General features: G+C 48.4%; 1 pseudogene; it reads left to right on the top strand.

Moving 5' to 3' along the window:
- Nucleotides 1-16,666, top strand: part of LOC149369503 (O-acyltransferase like protein-like) — a 117,068-nt pseudogene that overhangs the window by 41,217 nt on the left and 59,185 nt on the right.

The raw sequence follows: 16,666 nt of genomic DNA, 5'->3' as shown, positions 1-16,666 counted from the left end.
TCTTCATGCATCATGCATGCATGATGAACAGCAATCCGCCGTATTATGTGAGCGATGTTGAGGGCAGTAGTTCGAAGGGTAGTAATTGTATGAGCAGGGCCGCATCTTGTTGGAGCCAGAGGCCATGGACGCGTATTAGTGATCGTTGCATGATGGGGTCGCTATGGATTTTGAGCTCGATGCGTCCTGGAGATGTGCAGTTGCGGCCATGAGCACCGATGGCTTCTGAATTCTCGAGGCACATTGGATGCCTCTTGAACTGACAAAGGCTTGAACAGTATGTATCGCGGATTGGAGAACGGCCTCTGTCAGCCAAGAAACCATTGGTAGGAAAGATGGTAATGTGATCAGCGTAAACTGTGTAGTCGATGTGAGGGACTGCAGAAACTGTGTGCGCCAGTATCACCACAGCAGTGTTGAAAAGGAATGGGGAGATGACTCTGCCCTAGGGAGTGCCTTTGTTTGGTGTGGTGTCTAGCGGTGAATGTGTAGAGCCGACGCCGATTGTGGTTGTGCGGTTCGATAAGAAAGCGCTGAGTATTGAAAGATACGGGGGCCACAGTTGATAGAGTTATGGATATGTTGTCGAATGCGTCTTTAATGGCCCGAATGAGTAGTAGATGTTCTATTTCTGGGGAATTCCTCGAGGACATCATGCTTGAGAAGGAGAAAGAACCATCTAGAACAGACAGGCCTGGCTGAAAACCAAGCATGATGGTGGGAAGAGTAGATGTTCCTTGATTTAGTTCTGGATGAGATAATGTAGAACCCGTTCGTACAGTTTGCCCAAACACGAGGTGCGGAATATGGGTCTCAGAGCCTTGATGGAGGTTGGTTTATTGGGTTCGGAATTAGGAGGACTTCAGTATGCTTCCATAGATCTGGGAGGTAGTTCGGAAGCCAAAGTTCGTTGGCTATGTAGCGGTTATAGCTTGGAGAGCTTCCGTGGAGAGGTTTCGGATGATAGTGGTGGTGATTTTGTCCGCCTTGCAACTATTGTTACAGTTGAAAGAACGGATTACTCTCTAAGCCTGAATGGGGCGTTCAATTCTAGGTTGGAGAGTAGGTACGAAATAATGAGTTCAGAGCGCAGCTAGCAAGGCTTGATCATTGCCCTGGAGAGCGGGGCCAGTTTGATGACGTTGTGAGGTTGTGATGTTTTGATGGCCTCAGGGTGAAAGCCCGAAAAATGATCCAGGTTTTGGATGCGCTTACAGTGCCATTTAGTGTGTCGCAGAAATGGAGCCAGTTTTGAATGGAGAGCTCGGGGGCATACTCCTGGGCCTGGGTTGTAATGTTGGGAATGCGAAGCTTGAGCTAGCGGTTAGGGTTTTGGCGTGGAAAGGTGGAGAAGAAGGGTTGTCACAGCCGGGTGTTCTTCGGACTGCTGTAGTAAACGAGAAAGCACGAAGTGTTGAAGACATAGGTTTTGCGACCATGTGATGATATCAAAGATGGTGTGGCTTCAAGAGACGGTGGCTTGTAAGCAGTCCCACTTTATGCTCTAGACTTCACCGAGTGGCTTGCGTAGTTGTAGGGTCGGAATATTGATAGAGAGGATGAAATGATCGCCTCCAAGGGTATCGCCTATGTTTGCCCATAGCGGATGCTTGATATTTCTTGCAAAGGTGCAATCTCTCTCAAGTCAACCCTCTTCTGTGCCAGCTGCGGCCACTGTATCCCCGCAAACTTCTAAATCTCATCTCTATCCTAACTTTCTGCCGTCCCCTGCTACGCTTGCCTTCTCTTAGAATCAATGTCATTACTCTTCAGGACCATCGATTATCATGCCTTCGTATTACACGCTCTGCTCATGCCCATGTCAGCCAGCGCTAGTAGCTGATTAGCGGAGGCTGCCGTCACGAAGTCAGGAAGAAGAGGTTCAAATGGGTCTTGTATTTGCTGCATTGCACTATACTTATTGGGTATGTAGGTGCTCTGTTTCTGACGTTGGCGCGGGAGGATTTTCTCCGGCCGATGCTCGAGCGTTTCACATAGTAGCACATGTAGCCGGTATGCAATCGGTTTTGAAGCACGAGTGGTGACCCGGGAGGCTGGGTAGGTCCATAGCCTATAATATCCGACTAGTCGAATGGGCCCTGGTCTGACGGCCTACAGACACAATGTCACGCGCTACGCATGGCCCTGCGGAACAACGAAGAGGTGCGCACGCAGAAAGAAAGATAAAGTTCAGTATCCTGCCGCTGACGCACCAGGCTCGGGTCTACCTGCCTGTGTTAATAGCTCTGTTAATAGAACCTGTAACAGTGTGGTGGAGGCGCTGGGTAGACTCGCTTAGGTGTCAAGATCACCGCACGTGGCAGGCCTCGCAGCCCTTCTGGCAGTTCACTCCCAGGCTCTTCCTCTGGGGACATCGGGGGAGTCAAATCCTGTTCATCTGGAGCGACAGTGGCAGGCTTTGGCGATGGGGCCAACTGTTGCATGTGGGGCTCTTGGAAAGGAGCAATTTCTCCCGGGGCCTTAGTCGACGCAACAGCCGCTGACACAGGAGCGCCTCGTTGCGCGCTGGCGCAGACGGGTGGAGCAACAGACACACCACACACGTGTTGTCGGCACGCGTCTTCACACGGCTCCAGCGGAACAACGCTTCGTACACCAACATCTTGGAGGGGTTGTACACCAATGGCTCTTTCTTCCCAGCTTGCGTAGCTTCGTGGACGGCCAGTTCACTGTCCCGCTCAGCCTGCTGGACCAGCTGTACGGCGTCAGCAGTGTCCACCATGTTCCAAAGGCCGTCCGAGGCCATGACAAGGCAGCGGTCTCGGCGCGTGTCTATCTACCTCCCACTCACGTCCGAGTCTGGGCTCACCATTAATTTGCATGCAGTGTAGTTGTTGCTGCAAAGGTCAGCAAGAGACCTTGCCACGGCAAGCAACGGAATCTGGTCAAAATGGGTGCTCCTTCTGACAGGACCACGGTGGCCAACACATGGCCGGTTCCAAACAAACGGGTCCACTCCAGAATTGTTCATCATCAGGCAATCCACACTGTTGATGCGCTCCTTCTGTCGCGGATTCTCTGGCTTGTGGTCATGAGTCAGTGGCCGTGCGAACCAATCTTCGCCATCCATGCTCTCACGCCCAAGCACAATATGGCAATCATAGACGGGGCCAAAGTAGAGGTTGCTATGGCGGATGAAAGCAATACTAGCTGTTGTCGGGGCTGTGATGGCTTTTGTCGGGGGTAAATGTCGGGGGTATGACGGCTGACAGGATATACTGGAGAAGGATACAGGCAGCTTTTTATTCAAACACCGGCAATTCGACTTCCACAATTATAAATGGAGGTGGTGGGTGAGGGCTTTTCTGAGCTCCCAGGTGAAGAAAGGTACCAGTGGTTTCCGAATCGCTGACGCCTGGGAGGGGTTGGATGCGACGGTATGTTTTTTTTTCCACATCATTGCACGGCAGTAGCCCATTACCGGGAAATGTGGTCAGTCCGCTAGCTGAGAGCGTTATACATCTCCGTCATGTGTAGTTGCCAGACATTCATTTGTTGCTTCATTTGCAGTAACAATTGATGTTGCAATTGCTGGCGCATTTCTGTTCGGGAATGTGGCAGAGTAGGGCCCAGGGGTGGTAAACGAGGTGTAGTGGATCGTGTTTGTGTGTCGTGAATCCTGTGTGTCGTGGTGGAGCTGCCGGGGGAAGTGCCTGAGTAGGAGTGGAAGTTAGAGAACCGGATGCCTGTGGTGGGCGTGAGATCAGTTGGTGGATGTATGCCCTAAGCTTTTCTATTTCGCCTTTAGGATACTTAACCTGAATAGGATGAGGGGAAGGACCATTGGAGGGAACGACTGAGTAGCTCAACTTGTGCGGTTGATTGTTGATTGGAGGCTTTGGACAGGGGCCGTCGGGACTTGGTGGTGCTGCTATGGGAGCCAGGCCGGGACGTCAGCGACTGTTCTGTCGGAGAGCGAGTTTGTTGCGACGTACGAAAGCCAGTGAGAAACTAAAGCCCACCATAAGGGTTTAACCTGACACTGATTTTATCCAAAATATTACGAAACTTTCTGTTCGAATGGTGTCTAGATGAAGAAAAAAAGCAATAATATAGCAACGAGCACGAGTCGAACCACAGCAGGCGCAGCACCTTCTCACGTTTGCGTGTTCTAACAAAGCAGATGGCGTTCAAAATTAACCCCAAGATTTGTTTAGAAAACTTTCCTGAAGATACGCATGTTTGAAAATAAGGTGGAAGTGATTGCCAACGACTGTTTACTAACTTTGAATAATATGTAATTAGTTAAACAAAGTTGTTTAAGAGCACAATTTTGACTGAAGGACTAACTTATCGGCGTAGCCGTATTCTTCAGAAAAGCTGTGCTTTCGCCTGTCTGGGTCACGAGATTGCCCATTAAACGTGGTGCGCATTAAATTTTTACTTGAGGGAGAAGTTTAGGGGCTTATGTCCATAGAGGTCTACTCAGTCTTTTGTGCATCTAACGGCGGCTATCCGCACCTAACAATACGTAGTTGTGGCCGCACTAAACGGACGCGCTTACATGTTGTCTGTTTGCCTTGCGACAGTGAGCCTGGCCGTGCTGCGGTGCTTCTCGGTGCCGGCCAACCTACGGACACTGGGCGCCCAGACCAACAAGGCATCGCCCGCGCATGGCCTCCGCTTCATGCACGGCATGCGCGCCGTCAGCATCTACCACGTGGTATTCGGCCATGCAACGATGGATTTCTCCTTCGCGAGCGGTTAGCCGTGCGTGGGAGAGAAGCGTTATGCCGGTGTTCGCGATGTTTTTGGGCCCACTAACTGGGTACCGCCCCAAATATTACGGAGAGCATTGCAGTATGGATCATTTATGTTTAAACTATCAGTCATTGTGGCTCATGACGAAAACAATCCTACAGCCCGGCTCCTTCCTAGCTGGCCACTGCGCATATGCAGCAGGCACCACAGTCCGGCACACTTCTCCGCTAGTACACCTGCGCTGGGCTAGAACTCTGCGGAAACAGAGCGTTTCAGAACGGAGTTTGTAATTTTCAATCATTTTGGCGTTCCGCAACGTCATCATGGTCGACTTGAAAAGAATTGTGGGGAGGAAAGGAATGAGAAAAAACGAAACGAGAGGTGCGGCGCCCCACGTTGGTTGGTAAGAATGCACTCGCCATTAGTGACGTCTCAGAAAGGGGCACAATAGGTGCCGAGCATCATGCAGACTGCTTGTACCTCGTGTCCGTTTCTCTCATTGCTCCTGTCATGTCGAACAATGGCCTTAAATTCCCCGCGACGCATGCTTAAACTACACTTCATCTTAATCTCGCACCCAAAATTACTAACATTCTAACATCTGCATTAAGAACCAGCTCAGCTGTTGCTAAAATTAGTAATAGCACAAATATGGCCGATGAATGTTTTTTATGAATACGATTCACAGTCGCGTGACGTCACAGCACGGGTGCAAGAAATAAAATTAGGCCCTTGTGATGTGCACATACCGACACGAAAATTCAGGGGCTTAGGCAACTAAGAGTAGCGTGCAGCATTTTTCTCCTGGTCAACGTAACTTCAAAAGGGCATTGGCTCACTTGCGAAGTTGTGTTCGACGCTTTTGGGAAATCAGAATGGGAACGCTGCGGTTTTAAATGGGTGAAAGTATATATCTCCTTTTATACAACGTTCTGTTATCTTGCCTGTCGCATTCTCCAGAAATGGGAACTCGGCGAGTAGAAAACCGTGAGAAAACAACTCCAAAGCGAGTGGGATAGAGTTACAGCGTGGCTGCTACGACGTACCGCGTACCGCGCGCCAGCACTACGGTGGCGCAGACTATGGACAAACATGTACGCAACACGGTCTTTAACCAACAAGAAAAGCACCGATCCAAGGGCCCAGTTATGTCGGAGATGTGGATTCCGACGGGAAACCACATTCCACATACTGTTAGAATGTTAATAGATCAAATTCCCTCGTACTGAGCGTCACAGTTTTATCGCTAAGCAAGTCGCAAGACTTGGCAGGGAGGAACTCCCTGGGGCAGGTGTCAGGGAGGAACCAGTCTTCAGAACGACTTGGGTAACGTAACTGAAACCAGACACTTTAATCGGGTCAAGCACGCAGGGGATCGTTACAGACGCAGCAGAGGTGTGGGACGCCAATGAAGGTTTTCTCACCCACAAAAGCTTGGAGAAAGCTGACAAGTATAGCGTGCTCCGGGCAAACTTCCTGGCAAAGCAAGAATTTCTTGTCGAGTTATTGGCCTTCTGAGGCCGAAGCATGCTATGCCTATGAACTATCAAGGTGAGCAAATTACTTAGACAAGCAATTGCTTACACAGGCAAATTACAAGCCGCAGGTGCGAATTCGAGATTGGTTGGGTCAGAAATTTAATGTGCCAGGTTAGGGACGGAAGGCGGCTACTATGACAACGTTGTAATAAATCCTAGGGTTTCAAGCTCTCCACAACCAATTTCGTGCAGTGTTGGGACCTGTTTTTGTTACTTGCGGTAAGGACACCGAGATGTTGATACATCTGTAATCGTGTAATTGGACTCAGTTTAATGAATACGCTACGGTACTTGCGGGACTCCTGCGTAAAATGGCATTCTGAAATATTAAGCTGCATAAGCCACTTAGTACATGAGTTATCTGGTAGAAGCAGGTCGTTTTGAAGATTGATCTCATTTTGAAATAGGAAATTTGGCACTAGATTATATATTCGTCTGCTAAGAGGGGCGGTGAAACTGAAATGTCACAGCCAATGTTGCTGACTTAGACGAGGAAAAGAAGTGAAGCAAGAACTTATCCTTGTAGAACGCCGTAGAGTACTAAGCTTGAGGCTGAGGGCTGTATCCGGTAACGATGCATTGAAAACGGGCAGTAAAGAAAGAGTTGTTCCTGTATGAAATTAGTGGAATAAGGCTGGGAGAGGAAAGCCATATGACAGGAATATGTTTGAATGTTTAGGAAACGCTGAAAATTCTGCATAATTCTAAAATAGCGAATCTATGTTTAAATGAAAATAAATGCTAAATTCAAAAGTTGTGATGCCCACGCATGGCCAGGATTCTGGTTCATGCGCCCCTAGTTCACAAATGCGCCACCACGCGCCGCATGAAGTTGAGCTCCTCCTTCTCCTCTTACATTCCTCCTTCCTGGTTTGGGAGAGAGATGCCTTCACCTCCCCCCTTTGTCCACTTCGTGTGTATTCCCCTCACGTGAACCCAGCTTTTCGGGGCCCCGGCTGAGATTCTCTTTATTCTTTTGTCACCCAGCGTGTTCAAGGCGTGCTGATTGTGTGGCTCCCCTACTCGCTCCCTTCTTTGCAGGGGTGAAAGAAAAGGAGCCGGACCGTGGCTATAAAAAATGCCGGAAGCCGGACCGTGGAGCTCATAGTGCGGTGTACGCACACCGTCTTAAGCAGGGAACACATGTGCGACAACTTCGCCGACGCGCCGCACCGATCGTCGCGTGCGATCTGCCATCCCACTGCAAGCAGGGACACACGGAGCGGTGAGCATCGCTGCGCCGCTCTACCCAAGCTCCGCCCACAACCGCTGTCACACTTCGCCGCCGTGCAGCGGTGCCTCAGCGCTGCTTGTGATCGTGTACAAATATCCCAAGAAAATACAAGATTGCCTTGTTATCAGAAAGTCTGTTCGAGCAGCGACAAAGCATGCCTGCTTACGTTGCGAGCTTTCGGCAACGGCACCGCTCGCGGGCGCTCTGGGCGACGAGCTCTGCTACTGCCTGGCTGCCGTGGTCGTCGCTAGGCCTATAGCCTCTTTCGTATCGAAGCCGCAGCGGCCGGCGCTTCGGAAGTCGCCTGAGCTATAATAAAAGGCCTACTCCACACATCGCTCTACTGTCAACAGCATGATCTCACAATAAAGTAATGATATGGTCAATTTCCGCGACGCCTTCGGCAGCGAAGCGAGCGGGCGCCAGGCGAGCCGGCCAGCGGCAGCTGCGAAGCGGTTGTGGAAAGAAGTTTGCTTGTATCGCAGTCGTTACCTTTAGCAGCAGCTCAGTATTGGTCAGCGATCCTCAAAAATGACATATTCTTTCACATTTCTCATCCCAGGGTTTATTATTTAAGTCAAGAACACACTTTAGCCCGTTTTTACCGGCAGACGAGATGGCTCGGTCCCGAGCGCCCTGAGCATCGCGCTCTACGTCATCATGACGCTGCCGCTCTCTGCGCTCGCATTGGCTCCTGCTTCCCGTCGTTGCGTTTGTCGCATGCGGCTCGTCGTTGGCATCCAGCAGGTTGGACGCATGCGACGAGCTGAGTTCGGTCGTTGCGACGACGGTCGCAACGACGCGCCGCAGCGAATCGCACGCACTTTTCGCACATGTGTCCCCGCCTTTAGTCGAAAAATTGCTCGCGGTTTTGCACTGCTAACTACGAAATATTTTGCAAAAGCAGGTTTTTGCATGTGGACACCAGCCGCGGAGCTGTTTCCTTTCCTTTCGTCACTTGGGCACAGATGAAAGTCGTTCAAGACGACGAGACGCAAAGCACAGCGTGAGAGTGTGTTGGCGTCTAGCACGAGGCGTGATCGGCTGCGGCTAGAGCATAATTGTCTCGTGTACAGGCCAGCGAGACTGATCTGTTTGCAGCGCCGTGGGTTCCAAACTCAGTCGCGGCAATATTTCAAAAGAATCTTCTGGCGGGCTAGTTGGTAAGAATCATTCATAATTAAAACTGCGCGAACAAAACAAGGACACGAGCAAGAAACCAGACAACACACACGAGCGCAGTAATATTGCTTTTGTTTGTTTGTTCATTTATTTACATAACTACCTTACAGCGCTGCTATGTCGCTGCGGATGCTATGTTGCAGTTGCTATGTTCTTGGCACAAACTTACATTTATAGCAAGACCTTGCTCGGGATTTACATACCAGAACAGTGTTTTCGTTCTAATAATGCAAGTCTGCATACGAGACAAGAAATACCCAAATGGTCCAAAAGCCGTTCAGAACTTCGAGACAAGGAGAATGCCAAAGCGGCTGATAAATACAACCTTGTTGCTGCGATAACCAGACATTGGCGCCCTAAAAGCCCGGCAGTTGCTCTCATTAACACCATCGACAACTTCTTTAAAGTATGAAGAACAAGGTAAATGCGCATACACATTCCGAGAGAAAGTGTATCACTAAAAATTAAGAGCCTGGACAGCCGTTAGGCGAACAGTGAATCAAACGAAAAATGGAACGTAAGAAACTTAAGAACCACGCAAACAGATTGTTTTGAGTCCTGGGAAATTGAGGTAGTTTAAACGCCCAGTTTTGTCCGTAATGCCTTCAGCACACTACGAATGATTTTTATGTATTTACGAAATTATTTCCATATCAGTTATTTGGATTTTTCTATGAGGAAATAATTTCTGCAGATCACTGTCAAATTGACTAATCAGAAACACATGTCGTAAGCTTAAAGCCCAGTTACAGCGTGAACACTTCAATGTACATGAAGTAGTGCGGCCAGCAGGCACGTAGGCAGGAATTTTTTTCGTGAGTGGCCCGGGGTAAATTTTCAGCTGTTGACGGGGGGGCTTCGATAGGTTCGATAGGGGCTTCAAGACGCAGAGGGAGGACTGATTACCTATAGCAGGGCAGATGTTACCGCATGCTATACCCGCCACTCAAAACTGCTAATGAACAAACTAGCGGCCGCATAAGCATTAGTGAAAACACGGCATTGCGGTTTGTTTTCACTTTGTTTTCTTTTTGCTCGAAGAGGCTGCAGTCATATGGGTCCGTCAGTATACTCTGATCTCGTATGGTGACCGGATACATGCAGCAGGACATGCGGCGAATTTGGGGTATTTCACATCTACGCATAACCTCAGTCACCGTGTTATTTTAATTTTTCCGAAGCAGAGAAACGCAATATGCATCGCGCCCGTTTCCTGCATCGGTGCAGTATTGTGTGTGTTTTATTCACTGCTGATCATGTACTTCACACTCCGGCTGCCCAGCCACGCACACAAGCGATAACGCTTACGCGGGCTGGAGCATGTACTTGCGAATTGAAGTGAATAAAAGATATTATTATTATTATTATGGAGATAGCTCTACTGAAACATGTACCCATTTTTGAGTATGAGTTCGTTTCAAACAAGCATGTTTACATACATATTTGAGGTGTATGGGAGTAAAAGCCACTCAAGAGCGGCTTGACAAAGCTCCCATTACCCTTCTATACTCGGCAGTGCAGGACAGAAAACACAGATTACATTAGAGATAGCAGATAACAAAAATCAGCCAGAAGCAATGCAGTACAACCAAAATTGTGCAAATACAACAATACAATACATTATTATATGTTCAATATATAATGGTACTCGTGCAATCAATATACCGGTGCATTAGAAGAAAAGTTCTTTTAAGCTTTTAAAAGTAAGAGAAGAGCTGGTAATATTTTGTTGTGTAACTTTTAGACAGGGTTAATTCGAGAGACATATGAGAGGCCTTTGCCCTGCAGTGGGTGTAGTCAGGCTGATTATGATGATGATGATGAACTTTAAATTTATTTGATGTACATGGCAAAGCATAGTAAAGTGTTTCAAATCCATAGTTTGTACGCGGATGTGGAGCGTGCCATCGCGGCATCGTGTTTTGTAATTTGAGGGATTTTCATGTAATTTAGCGATGCCTCTAAACAACATATTGTTTTGTTTAATCTGAACATTATAGAACCTAAGGATGCGAAATTCATATATTATTTCGATTTTCATGATGTGGCATGTTGAGAAATGGCAGCTAATGTGTGACATAAAAGATATATTCGCTATGGCTGTCATCGCAGCCTTTTGCAATTTCAGAAGCTTATTGTTACACGTAGACGTTATGGTTCCCCACACCAAATTACAGTAGTTAATATGAGACTCGAATAAAGCATGATATATTTCATGATATTTCATGATATTTTCATGAGATTTGCCATCTCATATATACTATAGTTTGATCCGCTTACATAGGAATAGTGCTTGTATTCACGCAACTTTTTGTTGACACTGTTCGCTGCCTTTTGTGCGTGTGTGCACACACACACACGCACGCGCACGCACGCACACACACACACACACGCACGCACACACACACGCACGCACGCACGCACGCACGCACGCGCACGCACGCACGCACGCACACACGCACACACGCACACACACACACACACACGCACACACACACACACACACACACACACACACCTAACACCTGATATGGGCGTAAGAGCTAGACCACTGATAGGCCTCCATCAGCACTGGTGGAGCCTTACCAGCGGAACGCAACACGCAACCAGATCCTTCGGCTGTGTCGCTTTCGTCATCTGCAAATGATCTGTAGAGAAATGGACACCTTGCTCCATACGACTGGTTTCTTGACACACAGGCTGAGGACACGTGGTTTCCGAGGCTTCCACCAATTACGTGGCCGCAGAAAGGTCTCTCTCCACGTGGCAGTGGAACAACAGCGAACTCATGCGATCGAATTTTTTTTTTATCCGGTGGTGAGGCTTTCAATCTTAGTGTTCGCCTAGGTCTCTCTGTATGTCTGGAGTTTTCTTGACCGGAAATAAAATTAACTAAAAGAAAATACCTTATGGCCCGAGTGGGTTTCGAATCCGGACGGCGCGATTAGACTAGTTTTGCTGGCCACTGCATCAGACCACTACATCATCGCCTTTTTTTCTATGTACATGAACCATGTTGAAACCATGAGGAAAACAGTAGCAGATCGACATGGCACGTAATACGACACACCTCAGCAGCATAGCGCTCGCTCTTACATCGCCGCAGCCGAACAACCCGTGCCCTAAACTACCAGTCTCTCGCTCTGTGCTTTCGGTATCTTCTGCATCAACTTCCAGCCGTGATCAGTGGATTCGAATATAGAAACCGCAGTGCTAACACACCTAATTCGCATTTGCCGTAGCCACGCCAAATCGACCAAAATTTGTTTTTGTGCCACTCCTTGTGCCTTGCACTGCGCTATTCACAAAGCTCGTGGCAGTCCTGCGCAACCAGGACGTCTAAGAATGCAACTGGTTCTCTCCAAAAACTGTGATGGGATTTTTGGGAAATATTTGACCGCTTCAGGACTGAACCTTCGTCTGGAGTGACGAATAAGCAACTGTAAGGTTTTTTTTTCGTTTTTTTTTACGTGAGCCGGCAAGGATGCGTTCATGCGTGAGACCTTTCTGGGCCGGTTTGGCAGACGCGCCAGCTTTGTCGTTCTTCAGCGTCGGAAGTAAAAAAAACACCGCACTTTAGAAGAAACCTCGGCCTGCGGTTCACGGCTCGAGGAAAAGTAAAAGGGAAAAAGAGAAAGGCGTACGCAAAGGTACAGCAGGAGACAGCACTCCTTCCCTACTGCCCTTTGCTGTCTCCTCTCCCTTACCCCCGCAACCAGTCGCCCACGTACCTCTTGAAAATAACGGCCATTTCTCCCTGTGCCCCCGCTCACATTCTTCTCCGCGCTTAACGGCATCGCCCCTCCCTATTCGTCATCCATTTAATTCTGCAAATCTTGTGTCGCGTTCTCATAGCCTTTCTGAGAGGAACATAATGTCGAAGAGTTGTGTCGGAAGGGTAACGTGAAATCGAAGCAAGTTTGGGTTGAAAGCGATTCCCAATTCTTCCTGATTTATTTTAAAATCAGCGATAGCAGTGCATTGCGCATGCGGTTCGCGGGCGGTTCGGTTGTTCGATTCCCAGTGCCGCCGGGTACCTATCGGTTTCCAATGCATAAAAATTTTCTCGTGGTTTCTCTGAGGTGAATTGATTCGAAAAGTCTTTTACCTAACCTTATGTAGAAGAAAACACTGTTCCATGGTGCTCTTTGGTGCAAGGCTGTCCTTGCACCATTAAAACCTGTCAACAAAAGAAAACATCCTTATAGGAAAAAACGGAACGAAAACAATTCTACGCGTACGCTAAGTACACGATCTAAACTTGGTACCAGCAGGACATCATTAACAGGCGCCTCCTCCACTGTCCCGAACACCCGTCGTCCTACAGAAAAGATGGAAGGCGTGGTACGCAAAAACCCTGCTCGAGTGCTTGGCGTCTAGAGCGGCGTTACATGACGGGGTTGAGTTGAGGAGTTGGGTTGAAAACCGGTTACTTGTTTCATGTAAACGCCGCGCAGTCGGTTTCGAGAGTCGAGGAAGTGAGTCCAGTCAACTCCGCTGCCGGCAGGGGGGGGGGGGGGGGGGGGCTTGGAGGCTGCCACTGCCCTCACCCACTGCGCTGCTCGACGCTTTGGGGTGTCGCTGCAGTTGAACCGGTCTAGACACGCTAAAATCGAGTTCTGTAAACGCGCAGTCGTCGCGACCCCCTGACTCGATCCACCGCAGTCGGGTTCATGTAAACGTGGCTCAGGCTGGGGACACTAACAATATGACGGAAAGGGTGAAGCATCACAAAGCTTATGTCAAGCAAATGAACAGAAGCGCAGTGGCCGTACTTCCCAGCCATGCCACCACAGGGGTAACTTTGACGGAACTATTGTGCTGGAAACAGAACCAAAGTGCGCAGAAGCCTTCTACTTGAGTCATGACGGAGGAGAATGTTGAATGTTCTCTGGGAACCACTCCCTTTTCTACATCCACGGTTTAAGCTCCGTGACCCTGCGGTCGACCTTATGTTGGCTTAAAAAAGCCTCCACAACGCGCCCGCAATCGCACTTTCAAGAAGTCGTAGTAATGGTTTACCGACAAAAAATACAAAAAGAAAGCACGATAGCAGCAGCCGGCGGATATAAAGTCGCAGGGAAAGGTTAGCGAGGAAAAGTGCGGAGGAAAGCGACCGGCAGAAAAGACGGGGAAGCTTTGTACACAATTCACAAAATACAAAAAAGTATCAAGTTCGCGCTGCTCGCGAGCTAGTGCCTAAGCATTGTTGTACACATTTACAACACGCGTAAATTCACTGCATATTCAAGGCCGCGTGCACGTAGCGTCTTGTCGCTAATAGACAGCGCGAGAGGCGCATTGCGCAAGTGGCCCGGATGGAGCGCCCAGCTGCCGCCTTAAAGCAGAAACAGAGCCAGTTTTGAAATGTCGTGTTATCCTACAAGAACTTATTTGGCTGGCGTTTACTTCTCACTTAAATGGAAATTATAATCATAAAATTTAACTTGGATTTGCCTCTCGGTTGCAGCTTTGGCAAAAGGCGTAGCTTCCTGCACAGCAAATGGCAAATTTCTCATAGTTCACAACATGCCGTTCTATGAACTCTTCTTTGTCGCTTCATAGCTTGCACACACTTTTCACATGAATGAGGAAATCAGCAGCGATTACGGCAATGGCAAAGCCCTTAACGACGGCGAACGATCGAATAATTGCAGGCACTTTAACAACCTAGAAGAAATGGTGTGAATTACCACACTACGAATTGCTACACTGGACAAATTGCCTAATGCGCACAATGAGTTAGTGAAACAAGCACGAAACGGAGCACCAGGTTCCTTGCACTTAAACATGCAGTACTTGCAACATGGGCATCTATATATGTACAGATGACAGGAGTACACAAAGAAGCCAAACGAATTCGGCTTGACAGGGCTTGTACCCCTACAGAAATGGCTTTATACTCAATAAAGAGACTACAGAGGTACACTGATTTCAACGCATCCCTGCTGCATTTTGACCACATCGCTAAATTTTCGAAGAGCTATTGAGCTTTAAGATGTAGCGATTAATGCGCTAATACCTCAGTATCGTGGCTTTGTATTATTGGTAATGCGCACGCATTTCCACTATCACTCATCCTCAAGTAACAACTCTATGCGTTTGCAATAGTAAATGTGTCTGTAAAGCTTCAGAGTTTCCTTATAATCCTCTATAATACCCATACGTGGCGAGCGCTTTCTTGTAGCGGCCCCTGTTTGTGTGCCTACATCCGATGGGGGCACTTTTGATAAAAGCGCGCATTCAAAGGTCATGATTTGATCTCCCTAAAGCAAGCGAAAAAAGCGTAGACGTGCGCCTAGCCAAACGCATCGAGAGAGGGCGCCACACGTTTCTTGCCGGTGCTGAGGATGCATGATGAATAGAAAAATAACCAGGGAAAAAATTTGCCTCTTTCAAATCTAAAATACTTTATATCTATTAAAAGAGGGAACATTTCGCTACCTAAGGCTCTTAGAGCTCGCCGATATATTGTAAATCAGGGCAGCGGTGAGTGATCAAGTGAGGACAAGTGGGGGTTTTTTCGCGACCTCGTCATATCTCATAGCGCAGGGTAAACGCAATATTTAAGCCACAGTGATCAAACTTTATTAAAAGAAACTTTATGAGGCACTTAAGCCCTCAGCGTCAGAGCTGGCTTGTAACTGCAATGCGTGACGAGATATTGATTTTTTTTTCGTCGCCATTCAGTTACACGCCGCCGCGCCGCCGGCTGCCGCGAGATCGCGCGATCGGTTTTCCGAGGCGCATGGGCCGGAATCCTGGGGACGAAAGCTCAGAGTGGAAGCCATGATGCTTGGCGATAAAAGTGCAATGTTATCGAGGTGTAAAGCGACTTGGAATCAAACTATGTTCGCCATTAATTTATGCGCGACTCAGTTAAAGTGATTAAAAGCACAGCCAGGCGGACATCAGTCAAAAATGTTCATGTTCAAGGTATGCTTACTGCGCGCAAATGTGCCCCAGGTAATACTCAGTGGCAGCACTGCAGGCATGCATGCACTTACGCCCCCCCCCCCCCCCCCCGATAGCATCCTTACAATGTTAATCGGAAACAATCTCGACCGCCCTGGTGCTGCTGTTCGTTTCCTGACCTCGAATCTGCTGGTGTGAGATCATGCCGTTAATGTGAACTTTCTGCTGATGGCGAACGATTTTCCCGCTAGAAATGAACTCCCTTGAAATAGCTGTTGCGAGGAAAACACCAGGAGAGGTGGCTATTGTGCGCGGCTACTGAACAGAATGTCGCCGGATCCACTCCCGGCCGTGGTGGCTGGACTTTGATGAACGCGCAATGATTAAATGCCCGAAAGCACGATGGTGGTGTATATCGCGTTAAGGAACATCTGGCGGTTGAACTTAATTTAGAGACCTCCGCTACGGTGTCTTCTCCTCGCTTCCTGCTGTGACTCCTTCCCTCGTCCCTTCCCTTAAGCGCAGTGCAGGTGAATACCGAGCCTGAGACAACTGCAGCGATTTTGCTAACCGCTAGCTCACTAGAACATCCGCTGCCAGCCTGACAAGTTGAAATGCAAGAGTAGCAAATGCAGTTAGCTGGGACCTAATAGCTGCTACATCAGTATAAGGAGGCGACAGATCAGTCTGAGTAAGTTGCGATGAAAACGTAAAGTCTATCTGTGGTTCACTCAATGCATTTGAGAAATTCATTCCTCTTTACGGCCGCGATGAGAAGGCAACAACTTCACCCCGCGGGTCGAATTCTATGATCGGCTTGAGTGTAAGATCGCATTAGACATCATTTCTCGACTGGCACATGTAGCATGAATGAAAATTTACCACGTTATTGCGCGAGGTTTTTAAAGAGCAGATCATGAGAGCTCTGTCAGCCAAATTAACAAATGAGGCATCTGTATGTAAGTGACGGAAGAAACAAAAGATAAGATAAAAATGATTTCTCCGTCCACCAAGAAGAGTGCGACTCCAGCAAGCCTGGCTGGCCGACATGGCTCAGTTTAATTTTGAAGACCAG

Source organism: Amblyomma mixtum, chromosome 1 (genome assembly GCF_055824585.1).
Source record: "Amblyomma mixtum isolate Tamu chromosome 1, ASM5582458v1, whole genome shotgun sequence".
In the NCBI taxonomy this organism is placed as follows: domain Eukaryota; kingdom Metazoa; phylum Arthropoda; class Arachnida; order Ixodida; family Ixodidae; genus Amblyomma; species Amblyomma mixtum.
This window is presented reverse-complemented; position numbering and strand designations above follow the sequence as displayed.